This window comes from Mobula hypostoma, chromosome 3, assembly GCF_963921235.1.
Source record: "Mobula hypostoma chromosome 3, sMobHyp1.1, whole genome shotgun sequence".
In the NCBI taxonomy this organism is placed as follows: domain Eukaryota; kingdom Metazoa; phylum Chordata; class Chondrichthyes; order Myliobatiformes; family Myliobatidae; genus Mobula; species Mobula hypostoma.
This window is the reverse complement of record NC_086099.1, coordinates 147,343,064-147,368,518: the sequence shown is the minus strand read 5'-3', so window position 1 is coordinate 147,368,518 and position 25,455 is coordinate 147,343,064. Positions and strand designations below refer to the sequence as shown.

At 40.8% G+C, this 25,455-nt stretch overlaps 1 long non-coding RNA gene across 1 annotated transcript; it reads right to left on the bottom strand.

Moving 5' to 3' along the window:
• Positions 1–1,591: 1,591 nt before the first annotated feature.
• LOC134343580 (uncharacterized) lies at positions 1,592–25,202 on the bottom strand. The gene is made up of 4 exons (XR_010017278.1): positions 24,980–25,202; positions 21,573–21,737; positions 4,145–4,174; positions 1,592–1,921 (listed from the first exon to the last, which is right to left on the bottom strand). It is a non-coding gene; the product is annotated as an uncharacterized LOC134343580 (long non-coding RNA).
• Between the last annotated feature and the right edge of the window lie 253 nt (positions 25,203–25,455).

The following is a 25,455-nucleotide window of genomic DNA, read 5'->3' as shown; positions in this document are numbered from 1 at the left end:
TTGCCTCCTGCAAATCACCCAGTGTTCCTTAGCCTTGTGCCTGTTCCTTTGGTAGGGCTGAGTGTAACACTGAAGACAGACACAGAAGGGTTAACTTCCGATCCTCTGCTTCATCTAAGCTTTGATGCTGAATGTGCTGGAAAAGTTCCCAAGGATCATTTCCCAGCCCACACTTCAGTGTATTTGCAGCTACAGCACTCAATTGGGCCACAGCAAAAGGGGTAGAATAACTGGTCACAATGGTCCTCCTGCATTCCCCTTTGCCACAGGCACCACTGTGGCAGTGGGTGTTGAAGATTCCACCCCCTCTTGGGAAAAAATCCATAGGGAGGCAAGCTTCTTCCCCAATCATCCTCACTATTATAGTGTGTTGCCTCATACACTAAATTACCCCAATCTACATCGCCATCATCCAGCAGCCTTCATACCAAATGCATGCATCACTCCTCTCTGAGCTGAGAGTTGACTTGGCAGCTTTTTGATCTGTTTTAAACACTTGGTGTGATTGGCACTGCCCTTCTTCTCAGTTGCCAATTTGTGCAAGACATTCACGGCTGTCTGAAAATCCTGACACTGACTTTTCCATTTCTCTATTTGTGGTCACCTTCTTATTCTCCTCACTTTTCTCATCTCCCATTCACACAGAGCCCAAAACTGGCTTGTATGTGTCAAATTCACCTTATCCTGCTCACTCAAAATTTCAATTTCTTTCCCAGCTTTCTCCACCCCTCTTCTGTCTCTAACTCCTCCCACTTACACAATTCCTTTGCCCATTTCTGCTTTTCTCTCTCCACTTCAATTAGATTTTCCTGCACACATCCCATTATAACCATAATCTTGCTGCATCATGTTCTCGACTCTAACCCACCAGCAGCCACACTATCCTGACTGACAATCTGGACATCAGCCCCAGCTGTACTCTGCACCCCCAGCTTGCACTCCAGAAAACTGAGTGAGACAAGTGCCAAACTATCAAAATTGGATGCTGGATTTTGGAGTTTTAAAATAATTCTTAAGAATGTAGACAGAGACATTTGACCCATTGTCTCTATGCTTATTCAAAGAGTAATCCTATTCCCTCTGTCAAATGGTTAAGGAAAGCTAGAAATACATTAGGTTTTCTCCACACAAGTTTGAATCTGACCAATTACAGGTTTCCAATATTTCCTGCTTTAGAAGAGCAAGGTGTTGCACTTTGTAAGGACAAACCAGGGTGGGACATACACATTGTACAGCAGGGCACTCAGCAGAACAAAGACCTGCAGTTAGGAAAATGACAGGAGATTTGACAGAGGTATACAAAATTATGAGTGGTATAGAATGAGGGATAAATGCAAGCAGGTGTTTTCCACTGAGATTGGGGGAGGCCAGAACTAGAGGTCATAGATTAAATGCACAATGTGGAGTATTTAAGCAGAATCTGAGTAGGATCCTCTTCTGTCAGAGAGCAGTGTCAGTGTGGAACAAGTTGCCAGTGGACATCTGATTGCAAAATTGTAATGTGTATTGAAGTGCTGTGAAGAAGGAATTCAGAAACAAAACCAAGTAACCTGCTGACAAATATATTCACACATCACACTGTCTACATGGAATTCCTTTATTTTATTATAATTTTAGCAATACACCATTTGTAAATAGAACTGCAAGGACCAAAAAATGGAATATTCTCCACCATGGTAGAGTTTAATAATAATTATCTGATTTAACTTATTCTAAAATGACAAAAATCACAGTTTCACATTTCTTTATTAAGTGCATCCAATTAAAGGTATGTGTGGATTAACATGCAGAATTTCAAGAGTAAAATTATTTAAAATAATAATATTGATATTGTGAAGTTTTTCCCCTTTGATGCTCACTTCTCCATTCTTTAGCTCTGGCCACAAATGATATCGATTTCTCTGTCCCAACGGTGCCATTTCTGTCACAAGCACAGAAAAGCAGAGGTTAAAACTAAAGAGATACAATTACTCATTATGGGAATTAAACTGAGAGTCCCTCTAATGCAAAGAATGATTTTTGAGAGGATTCAATAGGGTAAATGCATTCTAATGAACTGAAATGTCAAGGTAACTGAGAGCTTGCTTGGCTGACACAGAAATTGAGAAAAAGGCTGGACACATTTTGCACCAAAATTAGTAAGATTTACATCTACAATTCCTCCATTTTAAATGTGTGCCCTTCTCACTTTACTACTAGCAGAATGGTGTGAAGTTAGCATAACTAAAGAGAAGGTTCTTGGGGGAAAATGAAAGGTCTGAAGGTAGATAAGTCACCTGGACCAGATGGTGTACACTCCAGGGTTCTGAAAGAGGTGGCTGAAGAGATTATGGAGGCATTAGTAATGATCTTTCAAGAAGAACTAGATTCTGGAAAATTGCAAATGTCACTCCACTTTTCAAGGAGGGAGAGAGGGAGAAGAAAGGAAACTATAGGCCAATTAGTCTGACCTTAGTGGTTGAGCAGATGATCGAGTCAATTATCAAGGATAAGGTCTCAGAGAACTTGGAGGTACATGATTAAATAGGCTGTAGTCAGGATAGTTTCCCCATGGGAAACTCTTACCTGACAAATCTGTTGAAATACTGTGAAGAAATAACAAGTAGGATAGACAAAAGAGAATTGATAGATGTTCTGTACCTGGATTTTCAGCAGGCCTTTGACAAGGTGCCACACACAGGTCTGCTTAAGACGTTAAAAGCCCATGGTATTACAGAAAAGATGCAGCATGGATAAAGCAGGGGCTGATTGGCAGAAGACAAAGAGTGGGAATAAAGGGAGCCTCTTCTGGCTGGCTGCCAGTGCCTAGTGGTGTTCCACAAGGGTCTGTGTTGGGACTGATTCCTTTTATGTTACATATCAATGATTTGGATGATGGAATTGATGGCTTTGTTGCAAAGTTTGCAGACGATCTGAAGAAAGGTGGAGGGAGAGGTGGTTTTGAGGAAGTAGAGAAGCTACAGAAGGACTTGGATTAGGAGAATGGGCAAAGAAATGGCAGATGGAATACAATATAGGGAAGTGTATGGTTATGTACTTATTAGTAGAAGAAATGAAAGGGTTGACTATTTCCTAAATGGAGAAAAAAATACCCAGAAACTGAGGTACAAAAGGAACTTGGAAGACCTTGTGCAGGAATCCCTAAAGGCTAATTTGCAGGTTGAGGCTGTGGTGAGGAAGGCAAATGCAATGTTAGCATTTATTTCAAGACTAGAATACAAAGCAAGGATGTACTGTTGAGATGTTATAAAGCACTGGTAAGGCCTAACTTGGGGTATTGTGAGCAATTTTGGGCCTCTTATCTTAGAAAGGATATGCTGAAGCTGGACAGGGTTCAAAGGAGGTTCACAAAATTGATTTCAGGGTTGAATGGCTTGTCATATGAAGAGCTCTGGGCCTATATCCACTAGAATACAGAAAAACGCGGGGTGATCTCATTGAAACCCATCAAATGGTGAAAGGCCTTGACAGAGTAGATGTGGAGAGGATGTTTCCCATGATGGAAAAATCCAAGGCCAGGGGACAGAGACTCAGAATATAGGAGTGTCCTCTTAGAAAAGAGTTGAGGAGGAATTTCTTTAGCAACAGAGTGGTGAATCCCTGCAATTCCTTGCCACAGGCAACTGTGGAGGCCAGGTCTTGGGTATATTTAAGGCAGAGGTTGACAGATTCTTGACTGGTCAGGGTATGAAGGGATACAGGGAAAAGGCAGGAGATTGGGCTGAGGGGAAAATTTGATCAGATATGATGAAATGGCAGAGCAGACTCAAAGGGCTAAATAGCCTAATTCTGCTCCTATAATTTATGGTCTTATGGAACAGTGATTTAGTCTGTCAGCTTCTACCACAAGCAACATTGAAAATCTTATTTTTTTTTTAAATACATGTTTCTTCTTTATAATATTTCCTTCAAGGTTAAATAAAAATCTCCACTCTTGGAATAATCTGAGAGGTTTGGATATACAGCAAGTTGTAAGGCCAGTTCATAGGTCCAAAAGAAGTGGAGAGAGGTAGGTTTAACTAAATACAAAAATCAATTATTATAACAACATGTATCAATGCTACAATTAAGATCTTGCAAAGGCAACAGAAGATCAACATTGTTGAACTTTTTATAATGTTGACTACTTCTTCGAGGTACTTACATATAGCAGAAATGCCCCTTTAATTATGGTCTGCAAAAATGAAAATAAACAGGTAGATTGAGAACTTCAGTATTTACCTATTATTTTAACAACCCTGAAAAAAAAACATCTTTGATTAGCAAGGAAATGATTTAAGAATTCTGTCATCTCAGCAGAATGAAATGTTCCTGTGTGCATTAGTTCAATGGTACAGATGTTAGCAATTTTACCCCAGCAAAGTATTAAAGGATCAATTCAAACTGAAGGGAAAAAGTTTTTTGGGAGTGTACTATAGAGCAAATAGCCAAAGAAAGAAAGGAACAGATGAAAAGGTAAATAGTAATATGTTCAAAACAGGATTATAGAACAAGGGGATTTCAATTTCCAAAACATTAACTGAGATTGCTTTAGCATTAAAGGCTCGGGAAAGGGGTGGGGGTAGATGTAAGAGCATTATTTCTGAGATGTGTCCAGGACAGCTTTTTGATTCAGCTTGAGTCAGAGCACAATACAGTATGAAACAGGAACTTTTGGAGATATTAAATACACAACAATGACCATCTCAATAGTATGAGTAATCTTGTACATGTATCATTTGATTAAGCATTCTTGCTCATTTAAATAATATTACAAGTTATATGTAAAAATACATTAATTACATACATAATCATGGTACTACATAAGTGCACACCTCACTTAAAGTAAACAAGGTTAGACCTGCATTTCCTTTGAAATAATTTAATATTTTGAAGTTACATTTGAGATAGGTATTTTTAAAATGAACCCAAGAAGGCTACTGAAGTGCAGCAAGATGTTCAAAACTTTTAAAAAAGCAGTAAGGATTGTTAATTAAAATACGTGCAGTCAGCCTGTGCTGACTATTGAAAATGACAGAAAACAGAAGAATTTGCAGGTCCTTAAAGCACAAGTACCAGGTGATAATAATCAGAAATGGCTAATGGTTGGCTACGTCAAAGATTGACAAGTTTGATTACATAACAGGTAACTGGCTTATGTATACTGAGCCACTGGAACAGTATTTTGAAGCAAGTGAAAGAGCCAGTGAAAAGTGAGTCCCAAGTTTGCCAAGTTCTTTATGTTTAAAGACATACACTTTGCTTCAAAGTCTGATTGCTCCAACCAAACCATCAGAAATGAGCTTTGGTGCTATTGTAAAATTAATGGAGGAATACCAAGAACCAAATCCATTGTTGATTGCAAAATGATGTAGGTTTCATTAGTGGACTCCAAAAGGAAGGGGAATCCATTTCAGAGTACATGGCTGAATTGAAGAGATTGTCAGAACATTGTCAGTTCAGTAATGGTCTTAACTAGGCATTGACACTGTGTACATACATCTATTGATGCTTCTGGACACATCTTCAGTGATGTTCCTGGAATCATCGGGTATTTCGGGTCTTTCAACATCATATAACCTCCTCCAGGTGACCCAGCCGGGGCCGATCAGACCCCAGCTTGTGTCCAGATGGCTAGCTACTTATGACTCCATGGCTCCCCTCTTTTGAGCCACAGCCATCTTGAGGCCCTCTCTGTCGCATCGGTGGTACTGCGGATGGCTCTCTTCTTCCTCTCTCCCTCGATGCCCAAAATGCTGAAGGCTCTAACTAAGGAACAGGCTACGAATCCCCTACAACCAACCTCCACTGGGAGACACCTCACTCTCCATCCAGCCTGCTGACAGTTGCTGACCAGTCCTGCGTACTTGGAGAGCTTCCTTTCAAAGGCCTCCTCCAAGCTATCTTCCCATGGGACTGTCAGCTCCAGCAGCACCACTTGCTTAGTAGACTCAGACACTAGGATAATGTCTGGTCGCAGGGTGGTGGCTGCGATATGTTTGGGGAACTTAAGCTGCCCTTCGAGGTCAACCAACAGCTGCCAGTCCCTTGCAGAGGTCAGAATGCCTGCAGATGTTCTTTTGGCAGGTATTGGCTGCTCTCCAGCTCTGACAAAGGCAATGGTCTGCTTGGAGGGTTGGGACCACTTCGCCCACTCAACTCCTGCGCTGACGGCTTCAGCGATGGTCTTCAGGACCTGATCATGCCTCCACCTGTACCGTCCCTCACCAAGTGCCCTTGCGCAGCCACTGAGGATGTGCTCCAGGGTTCCTCGCTTGGAGCACAGTGGGCACGCAGATGACTCTGCCTTGCCCCATATGTGTAGGTTTGATGGGCTTGGAAGCACATCGTACACTGCCTGGATGAGAAGTTGGATGCGGTGTGGTTCGGCTTTCCAAAGATCAGCCCAGGTCACTTTCCTCTCAACCACATTCTCCCATCTTGTCCAAGCTCCCTGTTGCTTCATTCCCACTGCCTTGCAGGCTCTCATCTCCTCCACTACTGCTCTCACCTCCTCCTGAACTAGACGAGATTGTTTTTAAGATTTTGCAAACTAAACAAAGAAAACATTTAAAAATGGCTCCTAACTAAAGAACAGCTTGCATTCAAAACAGCATTTGAAATCACTGTTACAATGGAAATCGCAGACAGAATTGCACTCAGGAATGAAAGCAAGAGAAAAAAAAATTGCAGAGTCTAAGGCTATGTCCACAGTAGACTGGATAAATCCGTAACCGAAGCTTTTTCTCTTCATTTTGACCCTCCGTCCACACTGAAACAGCGTTTTCCTCCCCCGAAAAAGGAGCTTTTCTAAAACACTCTCCAGAGTGTTTAAATCTGAAAATGCTGGTTGGCCGTTGTAGTGTGTATGGGCTAACTGGCTATAATTTTAAAAACACTGTCATGACGTGCCGGAACAAATGGTGGCAGCAGCACGGCATTTCATTGTTTTCTTAAACACGACCTCCAGCACCACAACAACAATATCTGACAATAGATGTATAACAGCCTAATGTAACATTGTATGGAAATACAAAATAATACTGATGCAGACATGTTTTATACATTTAACAAGGTGCTTTATTAATGTATTGCTTGTGCAAACATTCAATAGATGCAATTGTCACTTTTGCCCAGTAACTCATTTTATTGCACATGTTAAATACAGCAAAAATAATACACAAAGACATAGCAAAAGGCAAACAAATGAGGTAACAGCAAATTTCACTTTTGCCCAGTAACAAGCCTTATTGCATTTAGTTGTAGCTATCGTCCCTTTCATCAGTGAAGAGACTATGGTTGTAGGAAATGTTTCTGGACAAACGCGCACCAAGGCTTTCATTTGGAAATTTCCTTTTAAGTTTTTCTAGTCTGTAACTGAACAAACACACACCAAGTATACCGTTTCCTCTTCGCTTGTTTTCTGTGTGCCCAGTAGGAGATTTGCCCAAATATCAGTTTTAATGTGGACAGAGGTATTTTCAAAAACGCCTGGTGTGGACGCCTATCATTTTTATGCAAAACCAGCGTTTTCAAATTTATCTGGTCTAGCACTAGAGAAAACAATTTAAGAGAAAACGGTATACTATTTCCGTTTCCACGGTGGCGTTGTGCTATTTCCATTGGTCAAAAACTAGAGTACCTACAACAACAGCAAAAGAAAGTTTTCAACAATGTCTTCGAGGAATACAAAGAAAACCTCCACTGGAAAAAGCAGACCAGACTTCTTCCAAACAAGCTACTAACATAGAGAATAAAGTAAACAACACACGCATGAAGCCGTCTGCTATTGTTGTTGTGGTGTTGGAGGTTGCGTTCAAGAAAACAATGAAATGCTGGGCTGCCGCCACCATCTGCTCTGGCACGTCATGACAGTGTTTTTAAAAAGCTCCGGTTACCCGGTACACACTACACCACCCAGCCGGCGTTTTCAGATTTACACACTCTGGAGAGCGTTTTAGAAAAGGTCCGTTTTCGGGGGAGGAAATCGCTGTTTCAGTGTGGATGGAGGGTCAAAACGAAGAGAGGTTACGGATTTATCCAGTCTAGTATGGACGTTGCCTAAACAGAAACCAGCCTGGCTAAATAAATTGTGTTACTGTTATGGCAGGGGACTCATGTACACAAACAAATGCAGTTAAAGGCAAAGGTTACAGAAAATGCAACAAAGTAGGACACATGCAAAGAGCATGTCGGAAAGACAAAAATAAATGGACCATTCGGGGAAAAGACAAAGCTAAAAAGTCAAGTTGCAGCTTAAAAGAGAGCACTGATCTGCATGCTGTTGATGAAAACTCTGATAATGATGAGACTGACACAGGGTTGCATAGCCTTGATTTATCATATGAAAATGAACAACTGACAAGCAATATGACTTGTACTAGAATGGAATGGCAAATTATTTAAAATGAAATTGGACACTGGTTCGGCTGTTTCAGTCATCCCACAAAATGAGTTTGAACACCATTTTAAAGATACTAAAATGAAGCATTCAGGTATCCAACAAAGAACTTGTACTGGAGAAAACACAACTCCTGAGGGAATGACAGTGAAATACAACAACCACAAGCCACATTGGGCTGGTATGTGGTAAAAACAGAAGGACCAGCAGTGTGGGGGCATGAATAGCTGAGACAACTACAACTTGATTTCATTGCAGGGCACATCCCCTGCAATGAAGCCGACTGAAAGCGAATTAAGAAAAGTGTGCTGGATGTTAAAGAACGGCATTGGAAAACTCCAACATATTAAGTGCGAAATATTGTTAAATGAATGTGCCACACTAAAACCTTACAAAGCCTATCCAGTTCCTTATACCACTGGTGATAAAGTAGCCAGTGAACTAGGTCACCTAGAGTCTGAAGCAATTCTTTCCAAAGTCGAGTGGAGCCCATGAACAATGGATATAGCCCAGGATAGAAGATATCTTCGCAAGCCTTTCTGGAGGAAAACACTTCAGCAAAGTGTACTTAGCTGAGTCCTACCTACGGGTGAAAACCATAAATATTCACAAAGGATCTTATTATTATAACAAAGGCTTATTTTTGAAGGAGGAACTGCACCTGCACTCTGGTAGAAACTACTTGTTTAATTTCTTGTTTTAGTTCCACAATTTCTTCCTCTTCTAGGTTCTGCAAGGTCGCCTAGGCAAAACATGTTACCTGAATGACATCACTGTAAAGGATGACAAGGAGCAGCTTGAGTACCTCAAGACAGTGTTAAAAATATTACATTATGGGCTCAGAGCCCAATGCAACAAGGGTGAATTATTTAAACCAAGCATCACTTACTGTGGTCACACGTTTGATCCACAAGAACAACACAAGTATGTTGAGAAAATTCAAGCCACGGAAGCAAAAGGATGTGTCAGAGTTGTAGTTTGTTTCTAGGATTTAATCAATGACTATAACAGGTTCCTGCCAAACCTGGCTGCTGTGCTCCACTCCTTGAACTCAATACTGCAGATTGGGAGGAAATGGCAAAGGACAAAGCATTGTGATATGTCTTTCAAAAAGGTAAAGGAAGTGGTGAAGGCAAACACTTCATGATGCACATCATCCAGCGAAGTTTGCCTGTGATGCCTCACCTTACAGTATAGGCGCAATCATGTCAATTGTTCTGAGTGTTGGAATTGAACGCTCCATAGCGTTTGTATCACGTTCTCTTACCATTACATAGAAGAATTACACACAGATTTACAGAGATGACTTGAGCCCTGTTTGATGTGTAAAACTTTTCAACCAGTACTTGTATGGGAGGGTTTACCCTCATTACTAATCATCAACCACTAGTATCCATTTCCAATCCACAGAAGGGTGTACCACCACCAACAGCAGCACAAAGGCAGAGATGGGCTTGGCTCCTTGGAGGACAATTGCAGGAGAATTCAAGAGGGCAAGTAATTATGGAAATACTGATGGATTGTCCTGTTTACACTTAGAAAAGGAAGTACTATAAAATTTTACTAAACAAGTTACTGTCCTTGACACATTCTCCCCAATGCAAATTGAAAGTCACCCTATTACAGCAGATGATCCAAAGGGAAACCAGAGAAGACCCCGCACTGACTCAGGTCTACATGGTCACCAGAAAATGGCTGGAAAGTGCAACAGATACACCAGTTTCCCCATTTTTACAAGCACCAAGATGAACTTGCCCTTGACAAGGGTTGCTTTATGTGGGGACTGAGAGTTGTTGTACCAGCCAAGTGTTAGAAGAGCTACATGCAGGTCATCTAGGCATGGTTAAAATGAAGGCTTGACTCAAAGCTTGTCTGGTGGCCTAGGATAGATTAGCATACTGAGCAGCCTGTCATGCTCTGTACAGATGTCAATCTGTCCTGAAGGTGCAAAGAGCAGAGTGGTTCCATCCCTGGGAATGACCTGCACTGCCCGGAGAGAGAATTTGTGTGATTTTTACCAGACCATTGATGGGCACAAATTTCTTGCTGGTGGTGGATGCAGCTATAAAGTGGCCAGAAGTGCTCCCAATAGCCTTCATTACAGCCCTGCTGTTGATGTGTTCAGAAGCCTCTTCTCAAGGACTGGTGTACCAGAACACTCGTCAGTGACAATTAGTTTGTTGTGGAACAGTCTCAGTCATTCCTAAAAATAAGACCATTAGATATAGGAGCGGAAGGAGGCCATTTGGCCCATCAAATCTGTTCCGCCATTCAACAATGGCTGATCCAATGCTTCCAGTCATCCCCACTCCCCTGCCTACACCCCATACCCTTTGATGCCCTGGCTAATCAAGAACCTCTCTCTGCCTTAAATGCACCCAACGACTTGGCCTCCACAGCTGCTCGTGGCAACAAATTCCACAGATTTACCACCCTCTGTCTAAAGTAATTTCTCCACATCTCTGTTTTAAATAGATGTCCTTCAATCCTGAAGTCATGCCCTTTTGCCCTAGACTCCCCTACCATGGGAAATAACTTTGCCATATCTAACCTGTTCAGGCTTTTTAACATTCGGAATGTTTCTATGAGGTTCCCCCTCACCCCCCTCCATTCTACTGAACTCCAGGGAATACTGCACAAGAGCTGCCAGACACTCCTCATACAGTAACCCTTTCATTCCTTGAATTGAATAAACACATGGCATCTACACCAAAACACCCAGTTACAAATGGCTTGGAGGAAAGACTTGTCCAGAGACTGAAGAACGAATGCACTGCAAGCAACGTTGGCAGAACATAGTACACTGTCACCAACCAAAAGCACACCAATTTCCTCCTTGCAGATCGCAATGCAACATACTTCACAACCAAAAACTCACCATTTATGCTGTTTCTAGGTCATCCCTTGTGATCACGCTTGGATCTCCTCAAAGCCAATCTCAGAAGGAGTATATAGGACAAACAGCTGAGATAAATTGGAGGCTCCTCAAGCAAGGTTTCACTCCTGGACAAGCAATCCTAGTGAAGGACTAGAGGGGTGATCAAAAGTGGGTATTTGTCAAGATTAAGGACAAAACTGGACCACTTTCCTACACAATGGAGATTGCAGCTGATATCATCTGGAGATATCAGGTGAGGACAGCAGAAAGTTGGCTACTGCTATCAGAACCACCTCCTGCAGTCGCAGAGTACAACCACCATGGAGAAGGCATCAGAACCTGGGATGATTCACAGCCACAAGTCTCACCTGCCAGCAGAGTGATCCCCTTGTCAGGAAAGACATTATCCCACAAGAGTAAGAAGACCTTCACAGTGATTAAATCTTTAGGCTTGGGTATGACTCTAAACTGCAACCGGTGATGAGGCTCTGATCGGGGACGTTCAGAGCTTTGGGGGGAAGTGGAGTTACCCCTTAGTAATTCATTGCTCCCAGTGCCACTCTGACCCGGAACGGTAGCACCTGCAAGGGCTCCTGCTCAGGATACGAGCAAAGGCCAACGGCAGATCCGGCAGGTTCAGTAACTGAACTTATGAAAAGGTGGATGAGCTAGGACCTCAAATGTCAACGGCTATAGTACAGGCAGATGAACATTTGGGAAGAGAAATGGCTATTTCTTTAGTTCGCCCAACAGTAGCCAATAGCAAACCACTGTTGCTAGATACTACATTTCCTAGAATCTATTTGTTAAGAAAACCATGGACAAACTCATAAAATGTATCACACAATAGTGTCAAGAGGATCTTCCAAGACAATTCTGAAGATACTTCGCTCGGTAGGGTTGATTCTGATCAGCAGAAGATCCCCGACCGTCATCAAGCTACTGCTCATAAAATTCAAGTAACACAAAAGAAAATTATTACCACCTGGAATGTAAGAACCCTATATCAAGCAGGAATGTAAAAAATGAAAGCAAAGGACGGTACCATTAAAATGGAAAAAGATGGGATTATGAACAGATGGAAACATAGAAAATAGGTGCAGGAGTAGGCCATTCGGCTCTTCGAGCCTGCACCGCCATTTATTATGATTATGGCTGATCATCCAACTCAGAACCCCGCCCCAGCCTTCCCTCCATACCCCCTGACCCCCGTAGCCACAAGGGCCATATCTAACTCCCTCTTAAATATAGCCAATGAACTGGCCTCAACTGTTTCCTGTGGCAGAGAATTCCACAGATTCACCACTCTCTGTGTGAAGAAGTTTTTCCTCATCTCGGTCCTAAAAGGCTTCCCCTTTATCCTCAAACCATGACCCCTCGTTCTGGACTTCCCCAACATCGGGAACAATCTTCCTGCATCTAGCCTGTCCAATCCCCTTAGGATTTTATAAGTTTCAATCAGATCCCCCCCTCAATCCTCTAAATTCCAACGAGTACAAGCCTAGTTCATCCAGTCTTTCTTCATATGAAAGTCCTGCCATCCCAGGAATCAATCTGGTGAACCTTCTTTGTACTCCCTCTATGGCAATGAGGTCTTTCTTCAGATTAGGGGACCAAAACTGCACACAATACTCCAGGTGTGGTCTCACCAAGGCCTTGTACAACTGCAGTAGTACCTCCCTGCTCCTGTACTCGAATCCTCTTGCTATAAATGCCAGCATACCATTCGTCTTTTTCACCGCCTGCTGTACCTGCATGCCCACTTTCAATGACTGGTGTATAATGACACCCAGGTCTCGTTGCACCTCCCCTTTTCCTAATTGGCCACCATTCAGATAATAATCTGTTTTCCTATTTTTGCCACCAAAGTGGATAACTTCATATTTATCCACATTAAATTGCATCTGCCATGAATTTGCCCAATCACCTAACCTATCCAAGTCACCCTGCATCCTCTTAGCATCCTCCTCACAGCTAACACTGCCGCCCAGCTTCATGTCATCCGCAAACTTGGAGATGCTGCATTTAATTCCCTCATCCAAGTCATTAATATATATTGTAAACAACTGGGGTCCCAGCACTGAGCCTTGCGGTACCCCACTAGTCACTGCCTGCCATTCTGAAAAGGACCCGTTTATTCCCACTCTTTGCTTCCTGTCTGCTAACCAATTCTCTATCCACATCAATACCTTACCCCCAATACCGTGTGCTTTAAGTTTGCACACTAATCTCCTGTGTGGGACCTTGTCAAAAGCCTTTTGAAAATCCAAATATACCACATCCACTGGTTCTCCCCTATCCACTCTACTAGTTACATCCTCAAAAAATTCTATGAGATTCGTCAGACATGATTTTCCTTTCACAAATCCATGCTGACTTTGTCCGATCATTTCACCGCTTTCCAAATGTGCTGTTATCACATCTTTGATAACTGACTCCAGCAGTTTCCCCACCACCAACGTTAGGCTAACCGATCTATAATTCCCCAGTTTCTCTCTCCCTCCTTTTTTAAAAAAGTGGGGTTACATTAGCCACCCTCCAATCCTCAGGAACTAGTCCAGAATCTAACGAGTTTTGAAAAATTATCACTAATGCATCCACTATTTCTTGGGCTACTTCCTTAAGCACTCTGGGATGCAGACCATCTGGCCCTGGGGATTTATCTGCCTTTAATCCCTTCAATTTACCTAACACCACTTCCCTACTAACATGTATATCGCTCAGTTCCTCCATCTCACTGGACCCTCTGTCCCCTACTATTTCTGGAAGATTATTTATGTCCTCCTTAGTGAAGACAGAACAAAAGTAATTATTCAATTGGTCTGCCATGTCCTTGCTCCCCATAATCAATTCACCTGTTTCTGTCTGTAGGGGACCTACATTTGTCTTTACCAGTCTTTTCCTTTTTACATATCTATAAAAGCTTTTACAGTCAGTTTTTAATGTTCCCTGTCAGTTTTCTCTCATAATCTTTTTTCCCCCTTCCTAATTAAGCCCTTTGTCCTCCTCTGCTGAACTCTGAATTTCTCCCAGTCCTCAGGTGAGCCACTTTTTCTGGCTAATTTGTATGCTTCTTCTTTGGAATTGATACTATCCCTAATTTCTCTCGTCAGCCACGGGTGCACTACCTTCCTTGATTTATTCTTTTGCCAAACTAGGATGAACAATTGTTGTGGTTCATCCATGCAATCTTTAAATGCTTGCCATTGCATATCCACCGTCAATCCTTTAAGTGTCATTTGCCAGTCTATCTTAGCTAATTCACGTCTCATACCTTCAAAGTTACCCCTCTTTAAGTTCAGAACCTTTGTTTCTGAATTAACTATGTCACTCTCCATCTTAATGAAGAATTCCACCACATTATGGTCACTCTTACCCAAGGGGCCTCTCACGACAAGATTGGTAATTAACCCTTCCTCATTGCTCAAAACCCAGTCTAGAATAGCCTGCTCTCTAGTTGGTTCCTCGACATGTTGGTACAAAAAACCATCCCTCATACATTCCAAGAAATCCTCTTCCTCAGCACCTTTACCAATTTGGTTCACCCAATCTACATGTAGATTGAAGTAACCCATTATAACTGCTGTTCCTTTATTGCACACATTTCTAATTTCCTGTTTAATACCATCCCCGACCTCACCACTACTGATAGGTGGCCTGTACACAACTCCCACCAGCGTTTTCTGCCCCTTAGTGTTATGCAGCTCTACCCATATCGATTCCACATCTTCCCGGCTTATGTCCTTCCTTTCTATTGCGTTAATCTCCTCTTTAACCAGCACCACCCCACCTCCTTTTCTTTCATGTCTATCCCTCCTGAATATTGAACTGAATATTGAAGATGGACTGAGTATATTCAGGAATTGTTTGAAGACGATCGAGGTGAAAAACCAAAAGTTAAGAAAAACATTGAAGGTCCAAGTATTTTAAAATCTGAAGTTCGTAATGCAATAAATAAGATGAAGAAAGGAAAGGCAGCAGGTCCTGATGAATTAGTAATAGAACAAATAATCGCCCTTGAAGATTATGGAATTCAAAAACTTACTGATTTAATCAATGACATTTATGAGACTGGAATAATACCAGAAGAGATGAAAAAAATCAATTATTTATCACTCTTCCTAAGAAACCTGGAGCAATAGAATGTAAGTTACATAGGACCATAAGTTTAATGAGTCATATCACTAAGATACTTCTAAGAATTTTGATGACAAGAGCTAAAAGTAAGATACAAGCTGAAATAGGTAAAGAACAATGTGGGTTTGTGAAAGACAAAGGTACAAGAAACACAATATTGATGTTAAGGATACTATCAGAACGAGTTATTCAAGTGCAAAAAGATTTGTTTGTTTTACCGACTACACAAAAGCATTTGATAAGGTGAAGCACAATAAGTTATTTGAAATATTACAGGAATCTCTAGATCTAGATTCGAAAGACCTCCGCCTAATCAGAAATCTGTACTGGGAACAAACTGCCGCTGTAAGAATAGATGGAGAAGTGAGTCAGTTTACGAAAATCAAGAGAGGCGCTGGACAAGTGTGTGTTTTCTCCCCTATTTCATGTGTAAAGTGAAACAATATTACAAAAAAATAGATCTTGGGAATCAATAATTTCAGATACGCAGATGACACTGTGTTAATTGCAAGTACAGAGGAAGAACTACAAAACTTAATTGATATAGTTGTTGAAAAAAAGTGCAAAAATGGGTCTATCTATCAATTGCAAAAAGACAATGTATGGCGATATCCAAAAAGGAGAATCCTATCTGCAGGCTGAGAATAAACGGGGAAGACATAAAACAAGTACAGAACTTTTGCTACTTAGGAAGCTGAGTGACATCAGATAGCAGGTGCGACATGGACATCAATAGAAGAATAGGGATGACAAAAGACACCTTTATGGGAATGGAGAGTATACAGACCAATACTAAACTAGGCATGACAACCCGCCTCAGAGTACTGAAATGTTATGTTTACCTAGTTATGTTATATGGCTCAGAACGTTGGACAATATCTAGTAACATGAGGAAACAAATTGAAGCAGCAGAGATGTGGTTTTTGAGGAGGATGCAAAGAATATCATGGACAAAACGCATATCTAACGAGGATGTCATGAACAGAGCAAACACAAAAAGAGAAATAATGTACAAGATCATGAAAAGGCAATGCAAATTCATTGGACATGCCATTAGGAAAGAGCAGTTAGAATGCACGGTAATTATGGGAAAGATTGAAGGGAAGAAAGCAAGAGGAAGACAAAGACAAATGATGATGGAGACAGCAGCCAGACAACTAGAAATGAATACCAATGAACTGATCCACTTGACCCATAGAACATAGAATAGTACAGCACAGTACAGGCTCTTCGGCCCACAATGTTGTGCCGACCCTCAAACCCTGCCTCCCATATACCTGTCTAGTAGTCTCTTAAATTTCACTAGTGTATCTGCCTCCACCACTGACTCAGGCAGTGCATTTCATGCACCAACCACTCTCTGAGTAAAAAACCTTCCTCTAATATCCCCCTTGAACTTCCCACCCCTTACCTTAAAGCCATGGCCTCTTGTATTGAGCAGTGGTGCCCTGGGGAAGAGGCGCTGGCTATCCACTCTATCTATTCCTCTTATTATCTTGTACACCTCTATCATGTCTCCTCTCATCCTCCTTCTCTCCAAAGAGTAAAGCCCTAGCTCCCTTAATCTCTGATCATAATGCATACTCTCTAAACCAGGTAAATCTGGTTCCTGGATCCTGGTAAATCTCCTCTGTACCCTTTCCAATGCTTTCACATCCTTCCTGTAGTGAGGCGACCAGAACTGGACACAGTACTCCAAGTGTGGCTGAACCAGAGTTTTATAGAGCTGCATCATTACGTCGTGACTCTTAAACTCTATCCCTCAACTTATGAAAGCTAACACCCCATAAGCTTTCTTAACTACCCTATCTACCTGTGAGGCAACTTTCAGGGATCTGTGGACATGTACCCCCAGATCCCTCTGCTCCGCCATACTACCATTTACTTTGTATTCTGCCTTGGAGTTTGTCCTTCCAAAGTGTACCACCTCACACTTCTCCAGGTTGAACTCCATCTGCTACTTCTCAGCCCACTTCTGCATCCTATCAATGTCTCTCTGCAATCTTTGACAATCCTCTACACTATCTACAACACCACCAACCTTTGTGTCGTCTGCAAACTTGCCAACCCATCCTTCTACCCCCACATCCAGGTCGTTAATAAAAATCACAAAAAGTAGAGGTCCCAGAACAGATCCTTGTGGGACACCACTAGTCACAATCCTCCAATCTGAATGTACTCCCTCCGCCACCACCCTCTGCCTTCTGCAGGCAAGCCAATTCTGAATCCACCTGGCCAAACTTCCCTGGATCCCCTGCCTTTTGACTTTCTGAATAAGCCTACCATGTGGAACCTTGTCAAATGCCTTACTAAAATCCATATAAATCACATCCACTGCACTACTCTCATCTATATGCCTGGTTACCTCCTCAAAGAACTCTATCAGGCTTGTTAGACACAATCTGCCCTTCACAAAGCCATGCTGACTGTCCCTGATCAGACTATGATTCTCTAAATGCCCAGAGACCCCATCTCTAAGAATCTTTTCCAACAGCTTTCCCACCACAGACGGAGGCTCACTGGTCTATAATTACCCGGACTATCTCTACTACCCTTTTTGAACAAGGGGACAACATTCACCTCCCTCCAATCCTCTGGTACCATTCCCATGGACAACAAGGACATAAAGATCCTAGCCAGAGGCTCAGCAATCTCTTCCCTCACCTCGTGGAGCAGCCTGGGGAATATTCTGTCAGGCCCCAGGGACTTATCCATCCTAATGTATTTTAACAACTCCAACACCTCCTCTCCCTTAATATCAACATGCTCCAGAACATCAACCTCACTCATATTGTCCTCACCAACATCAAGTTCCCTCTCAGTGGTGAATACCGAAGAGAAGTATTCATTGAGGACCTCGCTCACTTCCACAGCCTCCAGGCACATCTTCCCACCTTTATCTCTAATCGGTCCTACCTTCACTCCTGTCATCCTTTTTTTCTTCACATAATTGAAGAATGCCTTGGGGTTTTCCTTTCCCCTACTCGCCAAGGCCTTCTCATGCCCCCTTCTTGCTCTTCTCAGCCTATTCTTAAGCTCCTTTCTTGATTCCTTATATTCCCCTCAAAAGACCCATTTGATCCTTGCTTCCTAAACCTCATGTATGCTGCCTTCTTCCACCTGACTAGATTTTCCACCTCACTTGTCACCCATGCTTCCCTCACCCTACCATTCTTTATCTTCCTCACCGGGACAAATTTATCCCTAACATCCTGCAAGAGATCTCTAAACATCGACCACATGTCCATAGTACATTTCCCTGCAAAAACATCATCCCAATTCACACCCGCAAGTTCTAGCCTTATAGCCTCATAATTTGCCCTTCCCCAATTAAAAATTATCCTGTCCTCTCTGATTCTATCCTTTTCCATGACAATGCTAAAGGCCAGGGAGCAATGGTCGCTGTCCCCCAGATGCTCACCCACTGAGAGATCTGTGACCTAACCCGGTTCATTACCTAGTACTAGATCTAGAATGGCATTCCCCCTAGTCGGCCTGTCCGCATACTGTGACAGGAATCCATCCTGGACACACTTAACAAACTCTGCCCCATCTAATCCCTTGGAACTAATCATGGGCCAATCAATATTAGGGAAGTTAAAGTCATCCATGATAACAACCCTGTTATTTTGCTCCTCTGTAATTCTGCTGCTACCAGGGGGCCTATAGAATACCCCCAATAGAGTAACTGCTCCCTTCCTGTTCCTGATTTCCACCCATGCTGACTCAAGAGGATCCTGCTACATTACCCACCCTTTCTATAGCTGTAATAGTATCCTTGACCAGTAATGCCACCCCTCCTCCCCTTTATCCACCCCCCTCTACCCCTTTTAAAGCACTGAAATCTAGGAATATTGAGAATCCATTCCTGCCCTGGTGCCAGCCAAGTCTCTGTAATGACCACTACATCATAATTCCATGTATGTATCCAAGCTCTCAGTTCACCACCTTTGTTCCTGAAACAGGAGTGTGTGGGCCATGGCAGTCAAAGCTCAAACTGGGCATGGCACCTGATGATGATAATTTAAAATTTAATATGTTGTGGATGCCTATATATTAGTTGTATTACATAGTATTCTGTGCATGTAGTTGTGATGCATTCTATTGAGTTGGAGTTTATAGCTAATCAAGGAGGAGTGTTGTGTATTTAATGTTTCAATATATGAGGAATCTTGTATTTGTATTGTTTAATTAAGCATTCTTGTTTAAATAATTATGTGTTGTATGTATAAATACATCACATCATGGTACAGACACAAAAGCCTGAAATCATGTACCACTAGCTACAGACCAATTACTATTCTCCAACTCCAGGATGGTTTCTATCCCAGTTAAAAAATGATTGACTCCACCCCCACCCCCACCTGTGACAAGATGGGTTTTTCACCTCAAAATCTACATCATTTATGGCCTTTCACCTTATCATCTACCTGCACTATTCTTTCTCTGTAATTGTAACACTTCATTAGACAGTCTCTTTTCCTTGTACCATCTCACTGCACTGTTGTAGTGAATTGATCTATCTGGATGGTGTGCAAGACAAATGTTTCACTGCAGCACAGGACATGTGACAGCAATAAACCAATTTACCTAATTTAGCCTGTCATCCATGTGCCTGTCACCAGATTCCAGAAACAAGGCCCTACACTCACCTTTGGCACATCAGGACATTGTAAAGACTCTTACACTGGACTATTTTATTGACTACTGTTCTGCCTTCAAACTACAATTCCAAGAAAAATCACCTCCAAACTCCAAGACCTGGGACTAAACACCTCCCTTTACAAGTGATCCTTACCAACAGTCTGCAGCAGCAGCAAAACCTCTGCCAAGATTATTCTCAACACTGATACCCCACACACCGCAAGTCAAAAATGGCAAGCAGTCTTAATTCCAGGATTTCAGTTTATTTTCATGTATAAACAAACATAAATACCAAGTAAACAAATAAAGAGCTGAGAAACAATGTTGAGGTGGGGGAGGGGTGCAAGACAAAGGAATAAAGATGGTCCTTCTGAAAAATCTATCACAAAAATAAAGAAAACTTCTTAGTGATACATTAATTAATGGGTTATATGATTAGAACAGTTACATAATGTGGGTTATGTACTAATACTTAGCCAATGAAAAATGAGAAAGGTGATAAACCGTTAGTTTATCTGCTATACCGCTTTCTGCCAGTGAGTTTGAAAAATGCACGTGTTTGTTAAAAAGTACAAATTATACAAAAAAGTATTATTTAAAAAAGCAGTAGTTTCCAACGTAACCAACAGACTGCAATCAGAGGCAGTAACACCTCTGCCATGAGTTTCCTCAACACTGATGACCCACACATCACTGTGTCCTCAGCCTCTTACTCTACACCTTTTACACTTATGACGACAAGTAGTCTTTGCATTATACATTGATAAATCTTCCTTCATTCAGTGTACTGATAGACACATATAGTTATACGATTTAAGATCTTGGCTTAAGTTCAGGATTCTAGAATGGGTACTTTCAACATCACATGTGAACGTATTTTAAAACAAGACAGAATTAGCATTTATATGAGAGAGCAGATGCATGGTGCATAGTGAGAGAATGGGAGTTTCAAAATCAGGAAATACTTAATAAAAACTAAATTCTGTAGGAATTATAGAATTAGCTATATATTCTTTAGATAATATCATTCAAAATAAGCATTCAAAAGAATAATGTTAAATGTTTTAAAATTAATAAAAGGGAAGATGAAAAATAAAATTCTTGGCATGTTATATGTAAAATGTTATTGTCTTAGCATAACTGGAAGTTGAGTATTTAGCTGCGTCTCTCAGGTTCTTGGCTGGTTAGACTCTTTGAAATTGTTGAACTGTGCAAGAACTCTTTCCTTCTTAAACACAAGAAATTCTACAGGTGCTGAGAATCCAGAGCAACCCACACAAAATGCTGGAGGAACTCCATAGGCCAGGCAGCATCTATGGAGATGAATAAACAGACATTTTGGACCAAGACTTGATGAAATGTCTCAGCCTAAAAAGTTATCTACTTATTTCTCTATAGATGCTGTCTGACCTGTTTTGTGTGTGTTACTTTCTTCCTTCTTGTCAAATTCTCGTTCCTTCAACAGGTGAGTGTAGGTATGTTGGAAGTGTTTTGTTGTTTAAGCAGAACAAAAATAATGGTTTGGAAACTTACTTCCTTCACATGATGCAATGCAGTCATTTAGATTCACAAAGCTGTTTCCATTGGCACCACAGCCACCATAAATAAACATAGTGCATTTCTGAGCGTGCACATCGTAGTAATAACGAGGGAAAGCGGCTTTGCACGGTCCTACTTCTTTTGGCTCTGAACAGTTGACTAAAACAACCAGAAAAGTGCAATGTGATTAACTGTAATGTTTGTAAAACTGTAATACCATACCAAAACATAGGTCTCAATGTCAAGGCACAAGAAACAAGATACAAATACAAGTTATTACTATTTAGTAAAAATATTGCCAGAAATAGAATTTGCAACATAATTGTCATCTTTAGCCAGTTTACAATCAACGTAATCTATCAGCACTGCATGCGGAGCTTCAGAAAGGAAAATCCAACAGATTCTTCTTTTGTTAAAACTAACAACATACATAATAATCTTCGGTATTTTACCGATAAATAAAAAATAGAGCTAGAAACAGAATTGAAGATGTGGTAGATGACTTTAGCCAGTGTAAAGTTAATGTACATTGGGCTTTTCTACTCTCGATTCATTTTCAACTGGGACTACCATCAAATGCCTCTATGCAGGTCAAATGCTGTGCTAAAGCACACTTCATTTAGTTAGCAGTGAACTTTAACAAGTTCAGGCTGACAATCACTGTTTATCACGTGTCTCCCCAAATGTTGATTTATGCTAATGTTTAGAAAAATTTCCAACAAGTTGCCTATTTCTGATGCAGACTAACTGAATTGTGGTTACTCAGTCTGTGGGTTTCTCCCTTTTTAAACAATGGCACCACATGACCAAGTGTCCAGTCCTCTGATACCAAGTCTCTTGCCAATAAACAATCACAAATTATTATCAAAGCCTTAACTATTTCTGCCCTTGCTTCTTTTTTGGGACTGGGTTCCACTTCATCTGTGAAATGCTTCATGAAAATATTATCTGAGCAGGGTCAATACAGATGGACTTAAGCCAATTTGTGGTAATGAGAAATGGGATTTTCACATTTTAAAATCACTTAACACAAGTTAACATTAGTCAAGCAATATTTTTGAAATGCCTAGGAGCAAAAATCAAAGGGTTTGTGATAAATATTTTGAGGTCCAACAGAGGACAAATTTGAATATTGTAATTCTGCAATTTTATATTGTGTCACACTAAATCTAAGTTTATAGGCAATGTTGTTTGGAATCACTCTACAATAAGTTAACATTACTCAAAAATATTTTGATATGTTTTGAACAAATTATGTTACTAATTATGTTACGAATTATGTTTGAAAGGATTATGTTACTAAGTATTTTGAGATTCAACAGAGGACAAATTTCAATATTACACACAGCATTTTATAGTGTCACTCAACTCAGACTGTTGGCTATTCACTTTATATTAGAAGATGTTATAGAAACCAGAAGTCTTTCTTATTATGTTCTTGTTCTTATTGCTGATGGATTTAAAGTAGAAAAAACTGCTTGAATAAAAACTGACCACAGTACACAGTACACTCATTCTCTGAATTACACTTAGTGTTCACTTTATTAGGTACCAGTGGTCTTCTGCTGTTATAGCCCATCCACTGCATTTCAATGTGCTGTGTTCAGAGATGCTCTTCTGCACACCACTGTTGTAACGTGTGGTTTTCTGAGTTACAATGGCCTTCCTGTCAGCTTGAACCAGTCCAGCTTTTCTCTTCCAACCTCTCATTGACAAAGGTGTTTTCACCCACAGATCTGCCGCTCACAATGAGTTTTGTTTTCCCACACAATTCTCTGTAAACTCTAGAACCTGTTCTGCATGAAAATCCCAGGAGATCAGCAGTCACTGAGACACTCAAACCGCCCTGTTTGGCACACATAATCATTCCATGGTCAAAATTACCAAGATCACATTTCTTCCTCATTCTGATGGTTGGTCTAAACAACAACTGAAACCTTCAATCATAGTTGTTTGCTATTATGTATTTTATGAGCAATCTTTTATTATATCCAAATGAAGAAGTTACAACTGAAATACTTATGGTTGGTTCCAAAGCCAAAAGAGAAACTTCGTGATAAACTTGGGAATTTGGCTTCCCTTGTAAAATCAGAAGTAACTATCCATGATTCAGATTTGAATTTTCAACTGCACATTAAGAAACTGACCAGAGCACCATTTCTGCACAAGAAATAATGCAAAAATATTTGTATCACATCATGACACTGGAAAACTAATTCTTGTCTTTATATTTAATACATTTTTCACTGGCCTTCCAAAACAATCTATTTACAAACTGGAACTCATTCAGAACACCACTGCTAGAATTTTAGCCAAAATCATGACAAGGGAATATATCACTTCTGCACAAGCTACTCCTTGTATCTTTCTGAATTGATTTTAAAAGTTCTCTTACTGGTTTTAAAAGCTCTTAATGGTCTGGGACATTGTACAACATTGTGTTGTAAAACACAAGCTTTTGTTTTACAATTCTGTTTGAACTCTCAGATCTTCTGCTGCCAGTCTCTTAAATTTAAACAATCCCCTTCAAAAGATAATTGACAGGTCTGCTTTTTTCAACTATGCCTCTAAATTGTGGAATTAATACTTAAAACTAAATGATTCAGTTTCAGTTGACACTTTTAAACACCATTTCAAAACCTATATATTTAACCTTGCTTTTAACGAACATCTTGTTGTGTTTTATGTTCATATTTAGCCTGTATTTTAATGTTTAATGTATCCCTTGGTAAAGCACATTGAACAATACTGCTAATACGAAGAGAGCTCAATAAATAATATTATTAGCGTTACTGCCACATGATTGGCTGATTAGACATTTGCATTAATGAGCAGGTGTATCTAATAAAGTGAGCACTGCGTGTATAGCAATTCCCGTTGTCTAGGCAACAATATAAATGTGCGTGTGCGAGATAAATTATGGAAATTACATTAAAACATCCCCTAACTCCACTCTGCTTAGAAAAAATACAAGATGTTACATTGAACTTCGTGCAAGTTTAAAGATTACCTGGTAAACCATCTCGAAATAAAAAATATCGCCACATTTCCTTTCTGATGCTTTTCAACTTTGAGTGATTAGATCTCTCTCTCTCTCCCCCCACTACATGAGGTTGTGAGGCTTCTGTCCTCTACATTAACACTCAATTTTCCTCTAAACATACGGAAACATTTTCGATGTAACTTATGGAACAATGGTGGTACTGAACATAGCAAGTCTCGTCATTTCCACAGACTCGTGTTTTTTTAAATTAACACTAAACAGGAAACACGGTTTTGTCATTTCCACAGATTCGTGTTTTTTTTTAATTTACACTAAACAAGACACTTTAAAAAAAAACGAATTCTAATTGTTACTGCAATTTTCCCACCACGCCTAACCATGTTTCTAAATGGGTTACCTCGGGGTTTTGCGTAACACGGTAGAGAGAGCAACAAAATGCAGCTGATTAAGACAACGATTCCCCACTTCATGGTTGTTCAGCCGTTGTGAGTTGCCTTGCTTGCTCTGTGACCGGGATTACAGTCTGTTCTGACCTCGCGTACTCACTGACTGGCCCCCAAGACGCCACATTTATACAGCGCGGTTTACCAGTTCTGCGCTCAGTCTGCCATGTGGACCCAACTGGAAAATCAGTGGCGCCAAACTCATTCCCGATTAGCATCTTCGGGGCCGATGGCTGCGGTTTCGAATTTTATAGAGGCTGATTGGCAAATCATTTATTTCTCGATTATAGCTTATTTTATCTGAGATAAAGTCATATAACAGAGAAGCAGGTTCTTTTGGCCCAGATAGTTCCTTTCTCCACTCAGTCGTGAAGAAGGGTCTCAGCCCGAAACGTCGCCTGTTTACACATTTTCATACATGCTGCCTGAC